At 36.9% G+C, this 12267-nt stretch overlaps 1 protein-coding gene across 11 annotated transcripts in view; it reads left to right on the forward strand.

Moving 5' to 3' along the window:
* Positions 1-12267, forward strand: part of NPAS3 (neuronal PAS domain protein 3) — an 870998-nt gene that overhangs the window by 260011 nt on the left and 598720 nt on the right. The window lies entirely within an intron of this gene.

Here is a 12267-nt window from a genome sequence, read left to right on the forward strand (position 1 = left end):
AATATCGGTAAATTCAGTGCTGACTTGCAACTAATAAGGTAACTGGGTCTTTTTAGTTTCATGGATACTTGTATCACGGTACAACCTTTTGTTTTTCCATGAGGAGCTTGCAAACTCATGAAATAAAAGAAATGCCTATTTATTTTACCCTTATTTAATTTCATGTTGTAAACCTGTATTTTATACATTGAAATATTACCTACCTTTATCATCCTATTACATAGTTACATGTGGCTCAGAATAACTTAACTTGTAGTTCCTCCAAGTCAGATTTTAATGAGAGAACTAAGCATCTATCAAGGTTTTTCAAAAGAATGTAGGGTTTTGGAAGGACTTTGTTCCTGACTAAGTAATGGAAGCCTACAAATAAACAGGCATTTCCTATGTTGTCCTGCTTTATAAAGTACCTCAGTGAGGTATTATGACTTCTCAGGTTAAATCTCATATGATAATCCCTGGCACATAAACGTCTTATCTGCTGCATATATGTAGTCTAATGCCATGGACCCACGGTACCACCGAGGGCCAACACCTGTTAGAAGTGGGAGGTGTAGTAGTCAATGAAGAAACAATGATCCTGACTATGATAGTTTGGTCAGTGTTATAGAACTTAGTAGAGATCTCAAGATACCGTTAATTGAGGCAGCTTCTTAACCAAGACTTGAGTCAGGGTCTGAGATTTGGCTTCAGGAAGCCCATTCTGTGCAATATTTTGTGTGTTTATCTGTGTTTTCTCCCAGGTAAGCATCTGCATCTGCCATCGGGTTGTCAAGGAGTTAGTGGCACACGGAAAAAGTCAGTCATTAAATGGTAGCACACTCCATGCCCAACCAGGCAACTGGTATATTGTACACTGGGCAACACAGTGCTTTGGGGTTTGGGGGGGGGCCACAAAAGACACAGGAGCCCTGGCTGTCTGGCTGAAGGACTCAGTCATTTGATTGGAGACTCATGTGGGATAACTTGAGGAGGGATGAAGCCTTCTCCCAGCTTTTTCAATTCCAGTTCTCTTTTAGAGGAATGACCAAGCCAAGCATTTTCTTGAAATATTTTTCAGGCCCTACTATTGCAAGAAGTGGTGACAGGATGGCATTTGATAGCACTGTCAGGTAAACCATTTATTAAATGAAAAATACCTCTGAGCATCATAGTGCTTCTGAGGCTCAACTTAGAGTCCATAAAATTACATTTATGTTGTTTTTTTCAAGAAGTAATTTTTATATTAAAAATACATGTTTATTGAAGAAACTTCAGAAATTAGTTATCTCCTGCCCCCCCCCCACCTCCCATCTTCTGACCCCCCTACAAGGAATTTCTACCACGTAGAAATTACCGATCTTAATATTTTGCCTTGTGGGAATTAATCCTGGTTTGGATATATTTTCTCTGTATATATAATTATGGATATATCACTATAGTTGTCTGACCCACTGTACATGCTGCTTTATGAATTGCCTTTTATCACTTAACATATTGTAAAAAAATTTCCCCAGTCATTGAAGATTTGTTTCAACATCTTTGTTCAATATCTTGAGAATATTCCATAATTTGTTTCTAAAGTCTATCAAAGAGGCAGTGAATATTCTTTTAGAATATATTTATTTGCCTCCTTAGTCAGCTTAGGATATGTATTTCCCTAAGTGTTCTCTAGAAACTGTAACACTGTACACCCCTGGTAACTATATACCGTGCTTCTGGAACCTTGATGAGAGGTTAAATAAAAATACATGTCTTTTAAGAAAAAGTCAGTAAGGTAGGGGTAGGGTATATTGTCTCTTTAGACTGATGGACCTGTATTCTCAATTGTAGTGTTTAAAGAAAGCATGACCATTTCACTTATTTCTGTTAGAAATGCAGGCAGTTATAGTATAATGGTGTGTTCATTGATGTTAAGTAGAAGCGTGTGCTGTTTGCAGTGTTCACATGACCATAACTTTCATTTTTCATACTTAAAGATCTTCAAACTTGTCAAAGCATGCTTTCTCCTTTCCAACTTTCTCCTATCAAGCTTGAAAGTTTTCAAAAGCTTTCTTCTACTTGGTTGTGCTTTCAAAAGTGTTTGAAATCACACTTAAAAAAAATTAAAGGAAAAAATGAATTTTCCCTCTAGAAAGGTCGTTCGAATTTGAATTCCAAAGCGACTTAGTTTGGAACTTAGAGCAATTAACAGCAAATTTATCTACTCCAAATTGGAATGTGTTTATAAGCCTGAAAAAACAGGGGGTTTATTGGAAATTTTATTAACAAATTAATGTTTTCATAACAATTATGATGGAATTTATATGGGTGATTATAAATTATATAAAACTTTATCGGTAACTTAATGGTTGTGTAAATATAATTGGGAGAAGGGAAATCACGAGGACGTTATTGCTCTAGAGGCAGTGCAGTGCGGTGGTGAGAAGGACATATTGGGGTCATCTTGCCAAGGTTCAGATTCTAGCTTCAGCTGTCATTGGCCTTGGGCAAAGTTACTTTCTCTCTCTGTGCTTTGATCTTCTTATTTGTGAGATGGGAGGCAGTAACATTTCCAGGGTTACCAACTGTTCTGGTTTGCCCAGGACCGTCCTGCTTTTAGCACTGAAAGTCTAGGATCCAGGGAAAGCCCTCCCTGAGACAAGAAAACTCCTCGTTTTGGGGGATGAGAGCAGAAAGTTAGAGGGAAGATATAAAACCCATTAATTGCCCCCCAAAATAGGGTCTGAAAGCAACACTGTTTTAGGGTCAAATATAATCAGCGGAGATGATCTGCTTTTCATAGATGCTGTTACTTCCCCCCCTCCCCTTCTGATATTGGCAACCATGAATTAAATGGGATGATGCTTAAAGCACTTAAACCCTGAAACTTAGTAGACATTCAAAGATGTTTGCTTTTATGATTATGGTGCTAAATAAGGTCAATGCTTTTCTTTGACGGTACTGAATAATCTTAAAATGTAGAAACAACATGTACTTTCCTGTCATTGATATTATGAAAATTAGTACTGTAGTTCCTTGGAGTGATAGAATTCCATCAGTGGCCCTTTAGATGGTTAGTAAAATGTCCTGCGGTCACAGGGTGCCCACTATTCCTTCTCATTTTGCCTCTCAGCAGAGATGCTCTGACCCTTTCAAATATTTAGCAGTAGACTATCCTCTCAATGTGTGCTCACGACTTGTGTTACTGCTAATGGAAGTTACACATGTGTGCTCACCGGGATGAGAAAGCCTTTATCCCACGTCGGGCAAAGACCCGTGATCCTGAATCTCTTTCTAAACTTCAGACCTGAAGAGAGCAGTGCAGGGAATTGTTGCTTTCTCACTATATTAGCTTCTTCAATTTCTTTTTAATTGGAGCCTGCAACCCAGATTCTTGTAACTTCAGAGGGATGAACAATACAAATTAAGATCTGGGTGCTTTCCAGGAATGGCTCAGCTGAAAGAAAAATTTTTTTTCTTTTAATACAGTTGTGGCTATTCACAAATCACATGCAATTGCCTAACGAGTCCATATTTGCTTCTGAGGTTTCACATTTGCAAACTACACTGCTGAGAAAGTAAGTGATGTGTTCACCCACCTCTGGTGTGAGCTGACTGATTTAATGTACACAACAGATAAATACTAGAATAGTCAAAATTCTAAACCAGTAGCACAGAACCTTCAAATACAAATATCTTACCCTTGTTCAGGACATTCATTTCTCCCCAAGAATTCTTTTTAATGTATAAGACTTCAATTTATGTTTAAGAACTAGTAAACTATAGCAGTTTGACAGCCATTCACACTTAATTCTGTGCATTAAACCAACAGCATTCTTTTCCACAAACATCCATTGTTAGGACAATGCGCTCAGACAGAATTTATGAGAAATGGAATTATGTTACCAAGGAGATAGCATTTACTATAATGAAGAGTAGATCCTAGAAAATGGCCCCTTTTACAGCAGCTCAGAGCAGAGCCACAAAAGCAATTGATTGGTCTTGGCATTTAGTCTTATATCAGCTGTGTCATCCATAGCTTCAGGAGAGAGAACACTAATCTAAAGTGACATTTCTGTTCTGGCGGGCTTTTCTGCCCTGATGAAAGCAATTACTTCATTCCTAAATGATAATTTGCAGGAGTTTCAACCACTTTAATTGATAATTTTTTTTTTTGTTCTGAGTTCAATTGTGAAGTGATTAGCTGATTTGGTAAATAGAAATTTAAGGTGTGAAATATACAAGTTGCTTCAAGGTAAAGTGCTATGTATTGGGTGGAGAGAAATTACTTGATAAAGCTGCAAGATTTTTTTTCATTATTATGGAATTGCCAGTTGCATAGCTTAAAGTTCTGGGGGAAAATGAAGAACAAAACACTGTGATTCAGGAGGTTTTTGGCAGACACCAAAGCATACAATGAATAGTTTGGTCTTGCTGTGGTTCATTCAAGGGTTATTTGAATCAAGGTGAACATTGGTTGAAAAGGATTGCTCGGACGTCTCAGCTTTCTTTATTACTATTCTAATGACTCATTCTGGAATTAAATCCTCTTATTTAAAGTGTTAAGAATAAAAATGCTCATTGGCTAAAACCAATTAATTTATTAAGTTCAAACATACACAAGGCATTTTCTGAAGATGAGGGAAGGCATTCAATTGAATGGCTTTAATTACTCTTTTGATCTATTTTACCACAAGTCAGAAATGGGTCATGATTATTCAATCAGAATATATCTTAGTTTAAACATTTTAAGGATGTGTCTTGATTTTGATACTTCATTGAATGTTAGCAGTTGCAGATGTTTTTGACACTGGTTTTAAGCAATCAATTTCATGATATTTTCTTACATGGGGGAAAAATAATGGTCATTTCACATGTTAAATGAGAAAAATAAGGCAAGAATGAAGGTCAAACTGATTTAGCACATCAAGCAGTCTTTGTCAGCCAAGCTTAATATATCCTGAGTTTGTGGAGCAAATGAAATTTTGCTGCTATGTTACACTTTGCTTCCAAACAACCATTACAACTGGTTTTATATATTGTGTGAGCATCAGACCATCAAACAGTGCATCTTTACTGACATGTTGCTGCAACGATGATCTACAGCAGCAATCTGCCATTTATATAAGGGCAAAATGTGCATCTATATTTAGTTGTGAAATTGGCCTATTATACTCTTGATGTTTACAGAGGCTAACATAAATTAATGATGACAGCTATGAGCAGTGCATTAGTTAAGCAGCAGAGTTCTTACCTTGAACTTGAAGGTTCCAGTTTTTACTTCCAGCATATACTATACTGCTTTCTTCACACATTAAAGGAAGGTTTCTGAAATTACTACCTTTTCTTGAAGAGCATTAAAAGACTTCAATTTGTGAATTATGTTGTACATAATCCTTCCAGATAATAGTTGTTTATGCGTTTCTCAATTCTGTTACCTTGTAAGAATGCTGATATTTACAATCATAGGGAAAAAGATACTTCTGAAAGACTTTTATTCTTTGCAGTTGGCTGATTTGATTGACTTTGAACTCTATGTGATGTCAGTGTGTGGTGGGCTGTTTTACTGAAAGTAACGGAGGAAGGTCAAGCAGTGCTTGTAGAATCTTTACTGTAGTTTTTCCCTGGGAAGTCTCCTCATTCAGCTCATGTCAGGGCAGGTGTAGGTACCAGAGTAACTGTAGGTCTCACCGTTAACTATGACCAGAGATCTGACAAGTATGCAGGTGTTCAAAGCTTCATGAGTTAAAATGCTGCAGCCTTTGATGAATTTTTGATGGCTGCATTTTTAATACAGGTCGACCTTCTTCCTTTGAGGCTGCATGCCAGATTAATTGATAAATAGTAGAAGTCTGTAGTGCTGGGTTCTCCTACGCAAAACAAGTAGGAAAATCCATAAAAAACTGCCTGTCCGGCTCCTTAGAAGTACTTTAAAAAGGTAAAATTTAATGACCCTACCTTTCCTTTCCCCTACAGTTAGACGAACAAAACCTGCCGTGTTCCTTTTTTTTTTTTTTAATAAATTAATTTATTTTGGCTGCACTGGGTCTTTGTTGCTACACACGGGCTTTTTCTCTAGTTGTGGAGAGTGGGGGCTACTCTTCGTTGTGGTGCGCGGTCTTTTCATTGCAGTGGCTTCTCTTTTTGTGGAGCACAGACTCTAGGTGCGTGGACTTCAGTAGTTGTGGCTTGCAGGCTCTAGAGCACAGGCCCAGTAGTTGTGGCGCAAGGGCTTAGTTGTTCCGCGGCATGTGGGATCTTACCGGACCAGGGCTCGAACTCGTGTCCTCTGCATTGGCAGGCGGATTCTTAACCACTGCACCACCGGGGAAGCTCTCCGTGTTCTTTTATAAACTAGTTATTGTATTCTAAAAGTTTACATGAAGGTGTTAAAGCTGAGGCTTAGAGAGAGGATTTTTGTGTAAGAGAGTGTGGATCTGTCAGTAATGTCCATATAAGAAGCCATTCCACAAATATAATTATAAATTGTAAAAAAAAAAAAAAAATAACTGATAGAAATCTATGCTATGAAGAAGTCATCGGAGAAGAAACATTTGATTAAGCTGACTTACTTCTGTTGTTCCTCTGTGACAATTATTACTTTTGCTCTGTTATATTGTGTAAATGTCTAGCTATATTGTTTCCGTAATCATTATCGCCATTTCTGTGAAGTAGGAAACCAAATAATCAATTTTGCAAAACTAAATTTTACAAAAGACCAGCCATAAAAGATAACTTACCTCTTTTAATTTAATGAGTCATCACATCCAAAATTATCTGTTTTGTCCACCATGGACAAGTGGCCCAATGAAAACTTGACACCCTTATCCAGCTCTGTGGCAGCTTCAGAGAGATTATAAGTCCTGAGTCAATTTCATAATATTGGCTTTGTGATAGTGGCAGTACCTATGTTTTTTTTGGTTGTACCTTTTTTTCCTGTCTCATTGCTGGCTCAAGTAAAGTTTCATGATTCAGCCTTGCCCCCGATGCGGAGGCCAGAGCAGGAAATGCTGCTGCCCTTCCAAGTTTCTTCCCTGCTCCAGATGTCCTGGCTGAGCTCTCCATGGTCCTGGATTTGGGGCTTTGCCTGACACTAAAGAGAACTTTCAGATTTGTGATGTTTTGGGAGATACTTTGAAAGATCTTCTTCCTGCTAAGAGTACCACATATACTCTTTCTGACTAATAATAATCATTGCAATTTTCAAGTCTTCCATAGAAGCTTTCACCATCTTCCTGAGTAACCCATTCCCTTAACTACTGTTTGGATGTTCATTTTTCTGTGTAAACAAAATTGCATGTCTTACCATTGAATGCCACTTTTTTCTACTTTAGGGAACAAAAAATGGCCCTTTATTATTCTCAGTACAGGCAATCACGTATTTATAAACATTTAACCTTCCATTAATGAGACATATGTTATTTTTTATTTGAATGAGTTATTGAGTATACCTGTGGTGTAAAACAGATAGACCATAGTCATAAGGAGGACCATAATGAAAAATCAATATCTCGGCAATCAAGTAGTTTTATTTAACTGAAGTACACAATGTGATATATCAGAACCAGTGGATAGAAATCATATTGGTGAGAACAGAGTGTAAATTATAAGTGGACCTTAAAGCATAGAACAGTCGGTGTGACCTGAGCTTAGGTTTTCATTTAACACATCTTATACAGTATTGCTGTGTGCCAGGCACCACTGTAAATATCTTACAAAAATTGCCTCACTCAATTTCAACAAGAACCTTATGAAGCGGATAGTATTATCATCCCATTTCACAGGTGAGAAAAACTGAGGCAAAAGAAGTTAAGTAAATTGCTCAGGTTTACATGATTCATAAGTTATAGAGCCAGGATTTAAATACAGGCAGTCTGGCTCTGCAATCCACACACTTACCCTCTGCCTTCCGCTAGTGTGGAGGATATGCTGAGAGAGGCAGCAGACAGAACTTAAAGAAAGTGAGAATCGTGATCTGAGAGAACATGGAAGGAGTTTCAGAAATCAGCAGTTTAGGGTTGTCACCAAGCAGAAGTCAGGCCTTTGATTTAATTTCTACTGTCACTGTATGGGAAATAAAATTTACTAAAAAAATGAAGGTCACAAGTGGCAGTTTGAGAGGACAATGAGGAAAACAAATAAGTATTCAGAATTATAAAACTGTAACCAGAGTAAAAAAACAAAAAAAAAAGTGGTAGGAAAGAGGCTGCTGGTTAAAGAAAATTACAAAGAATTGTGGAGGAATAAGGTAATAATCAGATGTGGTACTAGGGTCAAAACAGTTGGGCTTTTGTCCCCAGGGAAGTTTTACAATTACCGTAATAATAGTTAATGCTTATAGAACGTTTACAACATGGCAGGCATTTAGCACTTTACATATATTAGCTCAATTATTCCTCTGAGCAATATTGTGATATATGTACTAATATAATGTCTATTTCCCAGATGAGGAAACTGAGGCCTAAAGAAGTTGAGACACCTGTCCAAGGTAGCCCAGCTAGTAACTGTGTGATGATGTGAATACTTACAGTCTGGCTACAGAGCCCCTACTCCTAACTCCTGTGCTTCCAAGAAAGTTTAAGGAAGGGTTGACTATATTTTAAGCATTCTTAAGTCTTTCCAACTTATTAAAGTTCTTAGTTGTAAAACTCTGAAGTAGACTCTACCACATTTAGAGCTTACAAACTATCTTAACTGTTATCACATCATTGACCAGAGATGTATTAATACATCTTTTGTTACCCAAACGTTACTGACCAGAGATGTATCAATATCACTTACATAACAAATTGCTGGCCACAGGCATTAGTTTCCACAAAAATCCCCCGGTTAATAATAAGTTCAAATTTAGAATCGTCCAAGGGGTTTACTTCTTTGTGGTCTACAATATACTAACATGAAATTATCATATGAGTCATTGCAGTGGTCCCAGGAGATTTGCCAAATACTCCTTGTTTGTCATTCTCATGATCTAAGATGATACAATTGAGGCTTAACTTAGTGACTTAGAATTATAAGTGGCCTACAGTGGCTAACGTGGGTCTCATAACTCCTTCATTGGGACTCTTTCCGCAAAATATACAACTTGCCAAAGGAACTTAAAATAGATGGAAAGATTTAAAAACTCACTTTACATTTACAAGCACTGACTGCTAGATCTTCATTCTTAGTAAACTTTTTTGATTGTCAGCTATGCTTTAAAGATATAACTATAGAATGTAAAAATTGTTTCAAAGTGTTGAACGGAAACATACATAAAATAATATTATTTTAACCAAGGTATTTCTTTAGGATAAGTTAATTCTAGCAACATCAATGGCAAAAAGAGGGCAGAATCCAACTTTATAATCCTTATATGAGGAAATTCTATACATTAGATTATTATTATTTTGGTCGGGTGCTGGGCCCCTTTTGAAAATCTGAAAATCATTTACCATCACCCCCAAAATATACACATATATACATAATTTTGCCTATGATTTTCAGATATATGTGTGTGTGTGTGTGTCTTTGGAAATGGTTGTTGATTTTGTTGCTGGTGGTGGTAATTATTAGTGAGGATGATACTGTCGTCATCAAAGAGAGTTGAAATTTTGATTTGTGGAGGGTTTTCTGTTATTCAGAGTCCAAGTGAAAGAACATTAAAGCAGTGGGAAGTTTGGACCCAAGGAGTATTTACGGTTTAATCGTATTTTAGGTGGCAGAGATCAGGCCATAACATTCACTCACATATAGTCAATCCATTCTTTCTCTAGTATTTAGAAATGCAACCATAATGTTTTGGTTTAGAACAGAATGTATAAATGCAAATTTATTTTAGGTTTTAATGTAGTCCTTAATTCAATTTGAGAATTACTTGTAACTAGGCTCTGTTTCACAAAAGCAGGCAAAAGATTAATCCACAATCTGTCCTTGTCTTAAGGACTTTAGCTTCATCAATTGTATCAGCATCTCCACAACGTTTATAATCCTTTAACCGTATTTTATTGCTGTTGCCCTCAAAACCAGTTACTACTTATTACAGACACAGTGCTATCATTCGGAAAGTCTTCTGTACTGTGGTGTCAGCATAATGATGTGATGTGGAAGTCATGGAAACCCATTGTAATTAAGATTATAGCTAGGACGATTACTCCAGTAGGGTGACACAGTTGTGGGTTAGAGATTTTTTTAAAGAGGGGAGAGGTAGAGAAGAGAAAAACGATAAGGAGGTAGTATGGGAACACATAAAGTAAGTGGTATTTTAGAAAAGTCAAGTGTCAGAGCGCAATGTTTAGGCAAGGCACCCCAAAGCCTTAGTGTCCACATATTCCCCTCTTTGAGGACACAGAAGAAGTCATCTCCCCTCCGCCTCACCGCTGGAGCTCATTGGGTTGATCTCTGTGATCTTGGGCTTTGCCTACCCTTAGGATTAGTTTTTTTTTTCCTTAGATTATTGATAAGCCTATGCAGAGATATCAATTTCAGAATAACCCACTAATCCTCTACTTGCTTCAGTTGAATAGAGAAATTCCTAGTGTGAATATTAGTAATATTAAATAGATAACAAGTGAATTCATTTGTGACCACTAAGTGACACGTGTAAGTAAAATTATATATAACATCCATGTAAAACTTCTGGCAAAATTGGCCTCCCAAATTATTACCCAATTGTAAAATGAGTCCGTGCTCCATTATTGACCAAGTGGCATGTTCTGTTTGGCTCGCATGACACTTAAAAACACCAGTTAGTTAACATAAAATTAACACATAACATAAAATTGGAAGTGCTATGTAAAAATTCAGATTTTGTTTTCTAGAAATAGCAACAGCAGAGATCTGGGAACACTAGGCATGCCTTCCCCCAAAGCAGCACACGCAAAGCTGAAACGGTGTGCGCTTTCCTTTGCCTGGGCTTTCAGCCTCCACTTCTCCACAGGTGGCCTCAGGCCTCTTTACTCATTGACATTCCCTGCCTTCACCCTGCAAGCCCTTGAGTTTGCAGCCCCTGCTCTAGAGCTCCATCATAGTCACTTACTGGACCAAAAAGAAAAGAAAAAAAAAAAAAATGTAAGTTCAGCCCACCTTCTGGAGTAGTATTCGATTACAAGAACACAAAAAGAGCAAAGCATTGAACTTGAACCACTGCGCTCTACAAGTGGTAGAGAAAACATGTCAAATGACATAGTTCTTTTGGCACAACTGACTTAAATGGTGTTAGATTACTTTTATTATATAGAGGGAGGGCTATGAATCATTGTTTTATCCTAAGATGTTGACCTGGGTCCTGGTTATACTTTTTCAGATTGTAAGGCATCTCTTACTTTTATTGACAATTTTCAACAAGCCACACTGAGCATTTAAAGAAGTGAATGGAGGCCAGCTAAAATTTTGGGAAATAAATGGCATAACATGTCTTTTCTTCATAAATTAGTGATGTTTCTGCTTATCACCAACATTAAGACAAAAGTTTGTCACCTGTGACTGCTTTGACTCTGAAAATGATAGCATTAATTTGTCTAGTTCTGAGAAATGCATTAGTTAGCTAATGTAGAATATTTTATTAATAGAGTGAACATGAAACCGGTAGGGGTATTAGCCTAGCAAGTATTTGACCATAGCATTATGGCATTACTTAAATCACATAGATATTCAATAAGATACCTGAAATGTCTGCAGTGAAAACAGTGTTTCCACTATGAACAATATCAGATGTGGTCTAAGGTAATAGGGAATGTTATTGCTCATATTAAGAGATTGAAGCCACACTGCTGGACTCATTTTAATCTATTCCTCTGGTCTTGCTTCTTTCTTATTTCTCTTTCTTGATATTTTGTAATGGGAAACCAGAATGCTAGATTCAAAGATTTAAAATGCCTTCAAAGTCCAATAAAATGGATACTTACAAATGATGTTAATAATACCTTGAGACTGTAAATATTGTCCAATTATTTATCATCACAGTCTGATGTTGAATTTATTTTTCATCAGACACAAAACGGAGCAGTTCAGAGTAGGTGCACTTGTCCTGTCAGATGCCCACATACAACTTCAGTTGTGCTAGATTCTGCCCTCAGCAATGTGAGCAAACTTCAAACAGAAATGTACATGAATAGTTAAAGGAAAATACTGGATCCCACCTGTTGCCTCTTATGTGAAGTAATATGTCTATAATGTTTATAAATTTTAATAACCCATACAGGGCTTTATCTTTCAACATTACATTTATGTTATCTTAAAGTTTGACTTTTCTGGGTGATATATTTTATTCTCTAGTATCTTAGAGAGTCTATCCATCTATGAATGTATGTTCATTCATAAAGAATTAAA

This window comes from Globicephala melas, chromosome 2 (assembly GCF_963455315.2).
Source record: "Globicephala melas chromosome 2, mGloMel1.2, whole genome shotgun sequence".
NCBI classification, from domain to species: domain Eukaryota; kingdom Metazoa; phylum Chordata; class Mammalia; order Artiodactyla; family Delphinidae; genus Globicephala; species Globicephala melas.